Source organism: Schistocerca americana, chromosome 1 (genome assembly GCF_021461395.2).
Source record: "Schistocerca americana isolate TAMUIC-IGC-003095 chromosome 1, iqSchAmer2.1, whole genome shotgun sequence".
Lineage (NCBI taxonomy): Eukaryota > Metazoa > Arthropoda > Insecta > Orthoptera > Acrididae > Schistocerca > Schistocerca americana.
The window spans coordinates 736,164,950-736,180,414 of record NC_060119.1 but is presented as its reverse complement, the minus strand read 5'-3'; the positions used below and the strand labels follow the sequence as shown (position 1 = coordinate 736,180,414).

General features: G+C 44.4%; 1 protein-coding gene across 1 annotated transcript in view; it reads left to right on the top strand.

Annotated features, from left to right (window-relative positions):
• The window catches only part of LOC124593932 (LON peptidase N-terminal domain and RING finger protein 3), a 190,526-nt gene that overhangs the window by 25,049 nt on the left and 150,012 nt on the right, over positions 1-15,465 (top strand). The gene's annotated exons all lie outside the window — the stretch shown is intronic.

Sequence of the window (15,465 nt, the reverse complement as noted above, 5' to 3'; positions counted from 1 at the left end):
AACACAGATCCATAAGGTGTTGTAAGAATTCGAAAGCCTAAGATCCGATGATGACAGCACAGCTCTGTGGAAACCGGTCGTCCAATAAAATTCATTTTCAGCGATGTTGGCTTGCTAAGTCTTCTTCAGTTACATTTTAGTTGCAGCTTCGTACTGCATAGTTTGTGTTCATAGTTAGGTACGAACAAATTGAAGGAGATAGGGTCTGGAGCCGAAGCTCGGAGATGAACCAAGAACTTTGTGCGAAGCCGTGCGTTTTGCTGTTCTCTGACTTATCACAAAATTCAGTGACACTTGTGAGCGACATGGCACCTAATGCTTGAATCGGCTTCTTGTTTGTTTTCATTTCACCTGCAAATGGACAATTCATTTGTCTCAGGAAATGAAGTGCTCATTTATTTTACTGTCCTCATAGCAGTTAGGAATTCATTTTACTTGGTGCAGTGCGTATATACACTAGCGATTCAAGTGCCGCTTGAATTGCCGTACCCGGCACTGGTGGCCACGTAACGCCACGGCCGTTCGTAAGGTTGCGTCCAGCGGCGTTAATGGCGCCGTGGGCCACACAGTTTGCGGTGGTCGTTATTCATACCTCATAAATAATGCCGGGTTCTCGCTGCGGCAGTTTCACCTGAGCTCGGGAACATCAGCCAGCAGCTGCGTCTTGCGTAACATTTTCGAAGCAGAACGTTGGCCACATGAAAACTATACCCAGCTGAAAAAAATCCGTAAGTTATGAAGTGTGTAATTATCCGCGAATATAGCTTAAACGTGTTCGCTTCCTGCAGTTGCAGCAGTATTAGAGTCCATACGGAGGTCTTAATTGCGACACATTTCCATGAGCAGGAGTGGCGTTGGAGTAAAATGGGAGAGAAAGCTGTCACTTACGGCATGTAACAAACTGGGAGCGCTCATCAGCTTATAGAGAATGGACTTTGTTACACTGTGATAAAAATGGCGGAAAGCAAAGTAAATGTAAGTCCAGTATCAAAGTGCCAATCCCAGGCAACATAATAACTAAGCAAACAATTAAGGGAATCTCTGACGCTGAGGTACGGTAAAAACATAACAGGCAAGCTGCCTACACGCTCTCGTTCACTCTTCCGGCCATAGATTTACACGATGACATCTTAGTAGAGGTTGGAACCGACATTGTATCAATTGCATTTGAATTTATACAAATTTATTGTTAATTTTTTTCATGAATGTAGAAAGAGTTAAAAGAGCGGATGACCTAATTCGAAACATCTGTGTTTCTGTTGGGTGATAGCTGTTAAACAATATATATATTGTGTGTGTGTGTGTGTGTGTTCCCCCTAAGTCGCCTTTTTTTCCTTTCATTCAACCATATACTCAGGCATTCACGTCAATCTCTGCGCTACAATACGAAACAGGGAGCAGCTCGACATTTTTACATACACAAAATATTGACAGACGTGGAGGTCGTGAGAGATGTCGGAAAACAATTTGCTAAAAGTAATATCCCGTTGTACAGAATTTCAGTATTCTACTTTGAATATCTATTCTTCGTAGAATGATATGTTTGTTTTTTTTTTTTTTTTTGGTAGGTATTTTTTAATGGATGCAGTATGTATCAGCCGTAGGTTATTTCCACAAACTATTTCTCCTGTTCAGCTCGTTTTTAAAGGGTGGGGTACAGAAAAGACGTCGCATTTCTTTTTAGCAGAGGGGAGGGGATGGAAATGAAATTGACTTCATTATTCTTGTGTTTGTGTTTCTTATTCCAGTATTTTTTTTTTCCATACAAATGTCAATTTGACAAGCAGATGAGTTTTCAGAACATTTCCATTACTGTGTAAGTGAGCAGCTCTGAGAACCGTCCTCTTTTCTGAAAGAGACCTAGTGTGGTGGCGCAGTGATCGGCACCTTGGACCCACATTCGGGAGGACGGCGGTTCGAATCGGCGTATGATCTTCCAGATGTAGGTTTCCGTAAATCGTTTCAGGCGAATGCCGGGATGGTTGGTTAGTTTGAAAGGGCACGACCGATTTCCTCCCCCATCCTTGAATAAAATCTGAGCTCGTGTTCCGTCCATAATGACCGCGATGTCGACGGGTCGTCAAATTGTAATCTTCCTTTCCTGAAAAAAGGGTATGCAATACAGTATAATGTTAAGCAATGAATCTCAAGTCTAAGACTGCAAATATATAAATTAGCAATGTGCTACATGTCTAGCAATTCGTGTTATACAGGGTGTTTCAAAACTCGACAGCAAAACTTCAGGCATGGAATCCTTATTATATAACAAACAAAAAAGTCTAGAAAGACACGGACTCTAAAATGAGTACCTTCAGAGCTGCGAAACAAATCTCTTTGCTTTCCATCTTTTGGTGGGGTGTAGTGTGGACGAAAACAATTAAAAAAAGTCCAGTAAATATTGACTCTGAAACGTATACCGGAAGAGCACTTTATAAATAGAAAAGATGTGTTTCACAATAGCGAAGGTCAACAAATGATTATTGGTTCAAATGGTTCAAATGGCTCTGAGCACTATGGGACTCAACTGCTGAGGTCATTAGTCCCCTAGAACTTAGAACTAGTTAAACCTAACTAACCTAAGGACATCACAAACATCCATGCCCGAGGCAGGATTCGAACCTGCGACCGTAGCGGTCTTGCGGTTCCAGACTGCAGCGCCTTTAACCGCACGGCCACTTCGGCCGGCCCAACAAATGATTATTCTCTTGAGATATACACTTCTATCACATTTTTACTACACATGTGTTTCTCGTTTTGCCGGCCGGTGTGGCCGAGCGGTTCTATGCGCTTCAGTCTGGAACCGCGCGACCGCTACGGTCGCAGGTTCGAATCCTACCTCGGGCATGGATGTGTGTGATGTCCTTAGGTTAGTTAGGCTTAAGTAGCTCTAAGTTCTAGGGGACTGATGACCTCAGATGTTAAGTCCCATAGTGCTTAGAGCCATTTAACTTTTTTTTTTTTTTTTCGTACTACCTTCTCCCAAAATATGTAAAGCAAAGAGCTTGCAGTATAAGAGATCTGTTTCAGAGTATCGAAAATGAATAGGTGCTCGTAGCTCTTAAGGTATGCGTTTTAGAGCCTACATCTAATATGCTTTTTTTTCCTACTGTATGAGGAATCCATTTCTGAAGTTTTGCTCTCGATCTTTGGAACACCCTGTAGACATACACAAAGCACCGTCTGAGATGAGAATAACGTAAAGTGTACACTTGTTGCCTGCCGTTTCCCCACGTAACCACCACGCCGCCGACTCGAATCGGCCTGGTCTCGCGGTCACTCAGCCACGGTGCCGGAGCTCGGTCCAGTACAGACAAAGGCTACGTACAGCCCCGCTGACTCACGGCGCCGGTTGCCTAATGTCCTCAGCTGTCAGCTCGCGCGCTGCCACGCTTCCCTTCTGGATTCTCTACCGCAGTCCCGCCGGACTCAGCGTCTTCCCGAACAACATCGACAAGACACATTTCCGAAAAATCTTTCGCTTCAGAGACGAGCGATACGCACATCTGCAGGATGACCCACAAAGGCACGTTAATATTGACATGCAGTATAAATACAGAATACGGCGGCTAGCCACTTGTGATATATCTCTTTATTTCCGTAAACCAGTTTTCGAACCTTTTCAGTCTCACGTTCGCATGGGACATTCATTTTGCAGAATGATCCTGGGACCGGTATCGAGCTCATGTCCATGAGCAACGGCCTTATGTTTTATTTTAACCCTTCATAAAATTTTTACTTTCTAGCACATTTTCATATGATAAAAAACGAGACAAATCGTACTTCCATATGTATAGGTCTTTCGTCAGCTGTATGAATATAAAAAGTGCTTTACTGATATCGCAGAAAGTCTTCCTTCTCAACCACTTTGATAGCAGCGTCCCTTACACACAATAAGGTGCCTACCGATTACAAATGTAAATGCTAACAAACTTGAGCAACTTACAGTGATATTTATCACCCCATCAACGAACGTCGCACGTAATAAAAATAATATCGTAAAGAACAGCAACCAGTCGGCATTTCTCACGCGTTTTGGAGTTCTCGAATAGCGCTTTAAGCATATTTAAAAAAGTTTTTAAACGAGACCTTGAATGTAAGAACTCTGATCGGTGCCAGTAACGTTACAACCCACCAATAATCACATCAATTTCACACGAGGAAATGCGGGACTGTCTTGCATGAATTAGTTTCAGGCGGAAGGCGCACATGATTTTAAGTGTATCATGTTGGTATTCCTTTCTAACGAGCGTGGTTTCATTTTCCCAGTCGTAACCTAGCACCGTGGAGTGACGGGGAATGGCCTGCGTCGCGAATCAGAAGTTGTTCTTCCAGAACGAGCAATGACGAAATATCCAGGTCATCAACGCTGTTGTTCCCATATGACTACCACTCGTGTTTGAATTGTATTGCCGGCCGGAGTGGTCGAGCGGTTCTAGGCGCTACAGTCTGGAACCGCAGGTTCGAATCCTGCCTCGGGCATGGATGTGTGTGATGTCCTTAGGTTAGTTAGATTTAAGTAGTTCTAAGTTCTAGGGGACTGATGACCTCAGAAGTTAAGTCCCATAGTGCTCAGAGCCATTTGAACCATTTTTGAATTGTATTAGACACGAAAATTGTGCCATTTTAATAGATAAACTATTAGCTCTGTTGGTGTTCGCTCCAGCACACTGAGACAAATTACGATGTCGTGTTCTTCCATTGAAAGAAAAGTAGGTTCTACTTAAGGCGAAACAGTGCATATGCCGTTATGACAGTTACTGTGGCATTAGTCGTTCTTCTCTTAAATCTTAGTTTGAAAAGATACATGGCGATGAGAAACCTGTAACCCAGGGTAAATTCCTGTAGTATTCTAAGGTGCATAGTTCTCGGATGATGGCAGGATGGTAAATGGTAGAGTCCTACCCGGATGATGTAAATGGAACCTCAAACGGTGTACGTCATTCACCACTGCGAGAGAGCAGCAGTGCTTATAATTCACAAGAAGCAGGTCGTAAGCTGGTTCTTCTGATGTGCTTGCAGTACGCTAGGTCGCTTCCTCCTTCCTTATTCACTCCTACTTCCTATTATCTACCTGTCCCACCGTTGAAAACAATAGTTGCACCGATTTTGTTCTTCATGTGGCATCTCGTAAATTGGAATGCTGTGGCTAAGGTATTATTTTTCTAGTGAGCTATCTTCTAGCAAAACACAAATATATAAGTGAGTTTTGGAATCATATTTCATGCAAACACGGGGACACAACTTAAAATAATCAAAAATACCCTTGCGCCTTGCTGTGGAATGCAGTTGTGAAGAGACGTATACATTCCTCTGTCTGTCTGTACGACGGTAAGGTTCGTATTTTTGCCCACATTAATTTTTTCAGACTTAAAATTCATTATGAGGCAGAAAATATTCCTGGTGTCGAACATCTAATCATTGAACTGCTAATCTGACAGGCTTGCAGATCAAAATTGCTGGGAATGTGGTCTTGGTTTCGTACATTCGTGCAAGAAATAGAGGGAAGATACTAAATAGGTTTCCAGTCGCCTAACCGTGTTCTGGTCGGCTGCCTTGTTCATAAGTGAGATTTCTAATTCAACAAATTTCCTCGTTTCCACTGACAAACAGAAACACACTCCTTTTTCCGGCGGTCCCCTTCACGAACAACACAAATTACTCTTTTATTGTCTGCGCTCTGAGCGAGGTGTTAGCATTTCTGGGGCAGTGGTTTCGTTGTCGATGCGCTGGCAGTTGCAAGTGCCATTGGTCCATATATAGGAAGGTTATTAATACCGATTTCAGTAAGTAACATCGTACGAACATTTAAGCTGCTACGGCTTGCCATTATCTTTACACCGTTATCAAAGAGTTAACGACTTTTTGTGAAGACAGAACGCAGCATGTCATTGTCAATGGAGAGAAGTCTTCCGAAGTAAGAGTGATTTCAGGTGTGCCGCAGGGGAGTGTCATAGGACCGTTGCTATTCACAATATACATAAATGACTTTGTGGATGACATCAGAAGTTCACTGAGGCTTTTTGCGTATGATGCTGTGGTGTATCGAGAGGTTGTAACAATGGAAAATTGTACTGAAATGCAGGAGGATCTGCAGCGAATTGACGTATGGTGCAGGGAATGGCAATTGAATCTCAATGTAGGCAAGTGTAATGTGCTGCGAATACATAGAAAGAAAGATCCCTTATCGTTTAGCTACAATATAGCAGGTCAGCAACTGGAAGCAATTAATTCCATAAATTATCTGCGAGTACGCATTAGGAGTGATTTAAAATGGAATGATCATATAAAGTTGGTCGTCGGTAAAGCAGATGCCAGACTGAGATTCGTAGGAAGAATCCTAAGGAAATGCAATCCGAAAACAAAGGAAATAGGTTGCAGTACGCTTGTTCGCCCACTGCTTGAATACTGCTCAGCAGTGTGGGATCCGTACCAGATAGGGTTGATAGAAGACATAGAGAAGATCCAACGGAGAGCAACGCGCTTCGTTACAGGATCATTTAGTAATCGCGAGAGCGTTACGGAGGTGATAGATAAACTCCAGTGGAAGACTCTGCAGGAGAGACGCTCAGTAGCTCGGTACGGGCTTTTGTTGAAGTTTCGAGAACATACCCTCCTACGTATATCTCGCGAAGAGACCATAAGGATAAAATCAGAGAGATTAGAGCCCACACAGAGGTATACCGACAACCTTTCTTTCCGAGAACAATACGAGACTGGAGTAGAAGGGAGAACCGATAGAGGTACTCAAAGTACCCTCCGCCACACACCGCCAGGTGGCTTGCGGAGTATGGATGTAGATGTAGATGAAGTATTGCGACTCTGGACGTTGATATAAAAAAAATATTGTTCAGGTCTTTCTTTTGTATGCAGAGCCAAACCTGTTTTGGTATAACCGTTTTATTGAGATTTATTCGAAGAGGTCTGCAGTTACGTTGCCTGAAATTCAGCGCACAGGCAGAGGCGGCGAAGTAGCGTGTTTGAACCTGCCACGAGACAGAACTGCTGATGCTCCTGTTCCAAACTCGTGTGGAGATTTGAAAGCTGAGAATGTGGTGGTGTAATTCGTAGTGCTGTCTGGCCGCAAGTGATACGCGTGGGCACGCGTAAACACAAGGCGAGCAGAGGCAGCTGGGCGGCTCACCGCTTTTGTGTGACGCTGTGAAAGAAAGCGCTACGGGGGCGGCGGCGGGGGTGGGGGTGGAGGTCACGTGCCGGCGGGGGAGGCTGGCAGCTGCAGCTGCGTGCGCTCCGCGGCACCCGACCACGCACGTGAGCCTTGCGTATAGGCGCCGCGCGCGACCACGTGACGCTCCGGCGCCGCTGTACCTGGAAAGCGCGCGCGACCGTTTTAGCGCTGAAAAAGTCTGCAAAAGGACGCCCGCTGAGCCGTGCCTTGGGGCCTACCCCCACTCCAGCCCTCACCACCTTTGCCTTTCTTCCGCTGCAAATATTCATCCGTGTACGGCAAGCGCTAGAAACCTCGACAAAGAATTAGACAGTGTTAATGTGCTTGCGTCTCATCAGCAAAACAAGTACACTACTGGCCATTAAAATTGCTACACCACGAAGATGACGTGCTACAGACGCGAAATTTAAGCGACAGGAGGAAGATGCTGTGATATGCAAATGATTAGCTTTTCAGAGCATTCACACAGCGTTGGTGCCGGTGGCGACACCTACGACGTGCTGACATGAGGAAAGTTTCCAACCGATTTCTTATACACAAACAGCAGTTGACGGCGTTGCCTGGTGAAACGTTGTTGTGATGCCTCGTGTAAGGAGGAGAAATGCGTACCATCACGTTTCCGACGTTGATAAAGGTCCGATTGTAGCCTATCGCGATTGCGGTTTATCGTTCCGCGAACTGCTGCTCGCGTTGCTCGAGATCCAATGACTGTTAGCAGAATATGGAATAGGTGGGTTGGATCCCAACGGCCTCGTATCACTAGCAGTCGAGATGACAAGCATCTTATCCGCACGGCTGTAACGGATCGTGCAGCCACGTCTCGATCCCTGAGTCAACAGATGGGGACGTTTGCAGGACGACAACCATCTGCAGGAACAGTTCGACGGCGTTTGCAGCAGTATGGACTATCAGCTCGGAGACCATGGCTGCTGTTACCCTTGACGCTGCATCACAGACAGGAGCGCCTGCGATGGTGTACTCAACGACGAACCTGGGTGCACGAATGGCAAAACGTCATTTTTTCGGGTGAATCCAGGTACTGTTTACAGCATCATGATGGCCGCGTACGTGTTTGGCGACATCGCGGTGAACGCACATTGGAAGCGTGTATTCGTCATCTCCATACTGGCGTATCACGCAGCGTGGTGGTATGGGGGTGCCATTGGTTACACGTCTAGGTCACCTCTTGTTCGCATCGACGGCACTTTGAACGGTGGACGTTACATTTCAGATGTGTTACGACCCGTGGCTCTACCCTTCATTCGATCCCTATGAAACCCTACATTTCAACAGGATAATGCACGAGTGCATGTTGCAGGTCCTGTACGGGCCTTTCTGGATACAGAAAATGTTCGACTGCTGCCCTGGCCAGCACATTCTCCAGATCTCACACCAATTGAAAACGTCTGGTCAATGGTGGCCGAACAACTGGCTCGTCACAATACGCCAGTCACTACTGTTGATGAACTGTGGTATCGTATTGAAATTGCATGGGCAGCTGTACTTGTACACGCCATCGAAGCTCTGTTTGACTCAATGCCCAGGCGTACCAAGGCCGTTAATACGGCCAGAGGTTGTTGTTCTGGGTAATGATTTCTCAGGATCTATGCACCCAAACTGCGTGAAAATGTAATCACATGTCAGTACTAGTATAATATATTTGTCCAATGAATGCCCGTTTGTCATCTGCATTTCTTTTTGGTGTAGCAATTTTAATGGCCAGTAGTGTATATTATCAGGTCTTTTCATCATCATTGCCTCCTAACCCACTACTTCATCGCTGCAACTTCATTTCTTTTGTTTGCACTTCATTCCTTTTCTCTGGTCGAATGAGGGGGTGCAATGATTAATCCACTGGACCCGTGTTCGAAACGATCGGATGTCAATTACCCTACTGGCCGTACCGGTTTAGGTTTCCCAACACGGGAATACGCAATGTGTCTAGATATTGGAGTGAAAGACGTAATTATGACTATTTGAAATGAAATGCAGATGAACAAATCACCAGCCTTCTTTCCTTCGTTATTGTAAAAATGCAGAACCCATTTTTAACACGTCTTTGTTAGAATTAACCGTTCATTTCTGCTAATATTCTTCTGGAGTGAGGTATTTTAGACACCTTTAGTCGCCGAACCTCCAGTATTACATCGTGCACTTTCGTGATATTTTCTTCTGTGGCTGTAGGTTTGTGACGTCCATTGAGAGCCCCATTTTTCCAAAAGACTTAGGCCACCTTTAGGTTCACCTACCTATTTCTTAACTGTTAAAAGTATAAAAAATGTCTCCTTACCAACCTTCACCAACTTGGGATGAATTTCCGTTGACGACCAACCGTCGAAAACGAAGAACTTCATGACGACGTAATGTTCCAGTGTACTGATTTGAACGAAACACACACACAGCGCGGCTACTCCACAAAGCAAGCCGACATTTGATTTATTCTATTGCGTAACGCGTACCAGCGTAACAAGAATAATTGATATGAACGCCATCTCTGTGCCAGACCGATAAATTTCGTCCATGGCGAGAGAATAACAAAAAGAAAGCGAGAGGACTGCTGGTCGCTGAGTGTGGACTGCTGACGTGTGCCTTTTGGCCACCGGAAGATGTCCGCCCAGAGCGCTGCTCTGGCGGCGGCGGTGGCGGCTGCGCGGACAAAAGACCGCAGCGGGCCACCTGTGCCGTGATTGCCCGCTACTGCGGACGCCAATCACGGCGCAGTTCTTCAGTCACGGCAATCGCGTTGCGAAGGCGAAGTTCCTCCTGCTCCCATGACGATTTCTTCCTGGAAGACTCTTTGAGTTCGCGGCAAAGTTTCCGACTGCCAGCCGCGCGATTGTAGCACTCTGACAATTGAGACTAATGATCTCTTCAGCCAGTATTACTATGCAACACGAGCTGAAGGACGCAGCTTCTCTAGCAAATATATGCGGCGAGAGAATCTCACGAGTTTTGTTTGTAACTCTAACTCTGCTCGAGCGAAGATGCCTAAGATGTTGCAGTGCTATCTAAATTTCTAGATTTCCAGAAGGCTTTCGACATTGTTCCTCACGAGCGTCTTCAAACCAAACTGCGTGCCTACGGAGTTTCGCCTCAGTTGTGCGACTGGATTCGTCATTTCCTGTCAGAAAGTTCACAGTTCGTATTACTAGACGGAAAGTCCTCGAGTAAAACACATGTAATATCCGGCGTTCCCCAAGGAAGTGTTATAGGCCATCTATTGTTCCTGATCTATATTAACGACGTAGGAGACAATCTGAGTGGCCGAGCAGTTCTAGGCGCTACAGTCTGGAACCGCCCGACCGCTACGGTCGCAGGTTCGAATCCTGCCTCGAGCATGGACGTGTGTGATGTCCTTAGGTTAGCTAGGTTTAAGTAGTTCTAAGTTCTAGGGGACTGATGACCTCAGATGTTACGTCCCATAGTGCTCAGAGTCATTTGAACCATTTGAACAGTCTGAGTAGCCGTCTTAGAGTGTTTGCAGATGATGCTGTCATTTACCGTCTTGTCAAGTCATCAGATGATCAAAGCGACTTGCAACATGATTTAGATAAGATATCTGTATGGTGCGAAAAGTGGGAATTGACCCTGAATAAGGAAAAGTGTGAAGTTATTCACATGAGTACTAAAAGAAATCAGCTAAATTTCGATTACGCGATAAGTCACACCTATCTGAGTGCTGTAAATTCAACTAAATACTTAGAGATTACAAAGAACCTAAATTGGAACGATCACAGATAATATTGTGGGTAGACCAAACCAAAGACTGCGATTCATTGGCAGAATACTTACAAGGTGTAACAGGTCTACTAAAGAGACTGCTTACACCACGCTTGTCCGCCCTAATCTGGAGTGTTGCTGTGCGGTGTGGGATCCGCATCAGGTGGGATTGACGGATTACATCGAAAAGTACAAAGAAGGGCATCTCGTTTTGTATTATCGCGAAACAGGGGAGACCGTGCCACAGACAAGATACGTGATTTGGAGTGGCAGTCATTAAAAGAAAGGCGTTGTTCCTTGCGACGGAATCTTCTCATGAAATTTCAATCACCAGTTTTCTCCTCCGATTGCGAAAACATTCTGTTGGAACCCACCTACATAGGGAGAAATGATCGTCATGATAAAATAAGAGAAATCAGGGCTCGCATAGAAAAATTTAAGTACTGATTTTTCCCGCGTGCAATTCAAGAGTGGAACGGTAGAGAGACAGCTTGAATGTGGTTCATTGTACCCTCTGCCAGGCACTTTATTGTGAACAGCAGAGTAATCGCGTAGATGTAGACGTAGATGTAAATGAGGAAGGCCCAAACCCCTGCCAGGCTACACTTTCGTCATCATTTTGGTAAACAATGTAAGGCAAACACCGTTCATCATTTACTCCCAGTAGAACTGAAGCTCCATCTCTGTTGTCCTCAATATCGACGAAAGGTTAATATCGGGAAAAATGAATGGAGGAGTGAGTACTTATTTGCGACTAACACATACTACGGCCGGCATTAACTGAAGTGCCTGTATGGGAACCATACGTTTCTCTGGAGGAGACATCAGGAAAAGGCAAAAATCAAATTTCATAACAGATTACTGTTTACTATTAAAATTCAGTGACTGTATTAGGAAATCAGCTTCCTCTTGCTATGACGACACCACCTGTTCGACAATGGACGGATAGGAGTCTCTTTGGAGGCGGGAGAGAAACTACAATGGAAGAGCTGAAAATTTGTGGAAGGAGAAACTGCAACATTTCTGAAAGAGAAGTTAAAACTCATAACAGATTAAACAGTAGTTTATTTGAAAGCGAGGGTGAATACACAGGAAGAATAAAGAAGATAGACCCAAAACTTTGAGCCCGCATCTCGTGGTCGTGCGGTAGCGTTCTCGCTTCCCACGCCCGGGTTGCCGGGTTCGATTCCCGGCGGGGTCAGGGATTTTCTCTGCCTCGTGGTGGCTGGGTGTTGTGTGATGGCCTTAGGTTAGTTAGGTTTAAGTGGTTCTAAGTTCTAGGGGACTGATGACCATGGATGTTAAGTCCCATAGTGCTCAGAGCCATTTTGAACCAAAACTTTGATAAGTAAACTATGGCAAGGAAGTGCCGGGAATTACGTTATTAACACTGAATGGAAGTACGAGGTTGTAAGATGAGAGAGGGACATAGGCAATACTTTGAGAAATGGACGAGGCAGCAAATAGTGGTGTTGACTGCAAACTATCGGACTAAATGCTGTAAATAATCAAAAAAGACAAAAGAAGTATAACCGGTCTTTGCGGATGGAAGTAATTTAGAACTCATGAACTCGGGCATGGAAAAGGCAGTAAAGGTCTCTTAGTATTAAGAATGCTGTATTTGGTAAATAGGTGTTTCTTTTGCGATATGCAAGGCATTGTCGGAAACTGAAATCATAGTACTTGACAAAATATATATCACCGGAGAACGATGCTCAGTCGCTTAGGTTAATGATTTACGGACTTTTTTTTTTAGAATTTGTGCTAGTAGCTGTCTACAGCGGGAGAGACAGAAATATGGACTGATGCGACGTGAACGTAAACGTCAGTTACCGCTTTACGAGTGCTGATAAGGAGGGACCCAAGTGCCTCTTTTATCTAATCCATTCTTTACCGTGACAATACCTATCTGTTATTGTCTTTCTCTGCAGGGATCATTTGATTTCGCCATCCAATGGGCTCACCAAAGTACGTTGTAGCGTAAATAGGACTTTATTTCGTCAGCTGACATACAACAATAGTATATATATTTATTCCAAAAACAAGTCACCACCACAGCATTCAGCCCACATTGCGCGGTACAGGTTACTCTCACGGTAATCAGGATCTCCCATATTCTCGGTTCTGTTCACTTAAGCAGCCTTTTCAGGCACAGTAACTTGCTGTCTCCAGGCCCAAGCTCTGCCACGATTCCTGTGAAAGGAAATCTCGTACTCGTTACCTCGTAACGCATGGAATATTTTCACCTCCCTCTGAAAACTGTCTTAATTAGAGTCACAGTGGCCTAAATCTGCCTCTTTGCGAAAGTTATTCTGCGAAAAAATTAAACAGTGTGATCGCCACTAAAGAAAATTTTTGCGTTTTAGTACTATATTGATTCTTCTGTCAGCTACTTATTAGTCTAACACGGCAAATCTCTGAAAGTTCTTCGTCTCCGGCCATCCTGATTTAGGTTTTCCGTGATTTCCCTAAAACGCCTCAGGCAAATGCCGGGATGGTTCCTTTGAAAGGGCACGGCCGATTTCCTTCCCCATCCTTCCCTCACCCGAGCTTGCGCTCCGTCTCTAATGACCTCGTTGTCGACGGGACGCTAAATACTAATCTCCTCCTCCTCTGAAAGTTCTTAAAATTACGCGTTCAGCAAAACGTATGAAATGCCAAAATTTTAACGTAATATAGTTACTATTGTTAAGTTTCTCATTTAGTGACAGCTTCTTTAATGTGTAGCTCAGTCATGTATCTGGGACAATAAGAAGCCAGCTATTGAGTAAATAATGTAGACAAGAGCTAAAATGTCTTTGTGGAATACTTTTCCACATTAAGTGAAGACATGGTGAGTGTTGAATGGTAGGTGCATGGTTAGGAGTACTGATTTCGTATAAATATTAGAGTTCTTTACTATCAGCACATAAAGCCTCGATGGTGCCGCAGGACGGTAGAATAATGTTCCGAAGACACTAACCCTAGATTAGTCTTCCCATGCATAACGTTACACAGCAGTGGATTTCAAATGACTGATAGCGATGAATAGTCTGTCTTTTCTTTATCCCATAAGTGAACACGGTGTTTGCTCGGTTTCGAAGCTATAATGTCGCCATTAAAGCATATGTATTGTTGGCTGTTACTGTCACCAATATCATACAGTTTGATGTCTCCCTGAATGAAATACAACAGCGGTCTCGTAACATTCGTCCGGTTTTCAGCGGACGACAACTTGCAGAGTGAAAGATTTGGAGCCTCATTCGGAGGAAACATTCCAACTGAATTACCTTAGATATTCTTGAATGCAGATAGACCACTGAAGTAGTGGTCGCGCTTAAATAAGATTGGTTCGTAACCAACACAGGACTTGCTGCCAGGGAATGGTACAGCAGCATGGCAAGACACCACAACGTAATTGACGATAGTGGTCCAGATTACCATAGAGGGAGAAGAACTGCCAAATTGATAAAGGTGCATGCCATCCGTGTAGTTTAACTGCATACCAGTACGTCGCACGTCTAGAGTACATAGTTGTGCTCATCTTGCTTAATAATGTAATTAAGAAGGGGGAGTGTGTCAGCCAGTCAGTCCATAGCCTAATCCTCTGGAGAGATTACAGGGGAACGGCCCAGTCCGATGTTTTACGTCATCGCTGAATAATATATTGTTGGGAATTTTGTAAAGGAGGAAAGATTACAAGGCGTGTGAAAAAAGTAATGAGACTGATTTTTTTATCCACCAATTTTTTTTTTCCAAACAACAGTATGGTTCCCTTCAAATTAGTTCCCTTCGGTAGGTGTGAACCGGCAGAGTCATTGTTTCCAGTCTTGGTACCAACGCTGAAAGGCTTCAACTGATGTCGGCTACATTATTTTGAACGTTCTCCAGATTCCCAAAATTACATCCTCTTAACACGTTTTTCAATTTCGAGAAAAGAATAGTCACAAAAACTAAGATCAAGTAAATAGGGCGGCTGTGGAACAACACTTACGCCTTCTGAAGTAAAAAGTTCCTTATGGAAGTGACTGTGTGACATGCAGTGTTGTCATGAGGCAGCTTCCACTTGTCTGCATTGTCTGGACTCATTAGATTCACCCTTTCCCTGAGCCTTTCAAGAACATATTTGAAACACTTAATAGTTTGTACGGGAGAACAAATTCTTTGGGCACGTTACTCCTACGGTCAAAATAAGCAAATCAGCATTGTTTCCAGAATGAGATTTTTCACTCTGCAGCGGAGTGTGCGCTGATATGAAACTTCCTGGCAGATTAAAACTGTGTGCCGGACCGAGACTCAAACTCGGAACCTTTGCCTTTCGCGGGTAAGTGCTCTACCAGCCTTTTTTTTTCATTTTGCTCCTTGTTGATCGTTGTTTGGTCGTTGCGGACGTCACAATGACATCTGTTCAAGTTAGTTTGTTGATCCTTCCACTCAGTTTTTATTTATTACAGAGGCCAACCGGCTCTCTGACCGAACACGCTGAGCTACCGTATGAGATCACAGCGTTACTTTAGCTCTTCTGCGAACCAGGTTCGCAGAAGAGGTTCTGTAAAGTTTGGAAGGTAGGAGACAAGGTA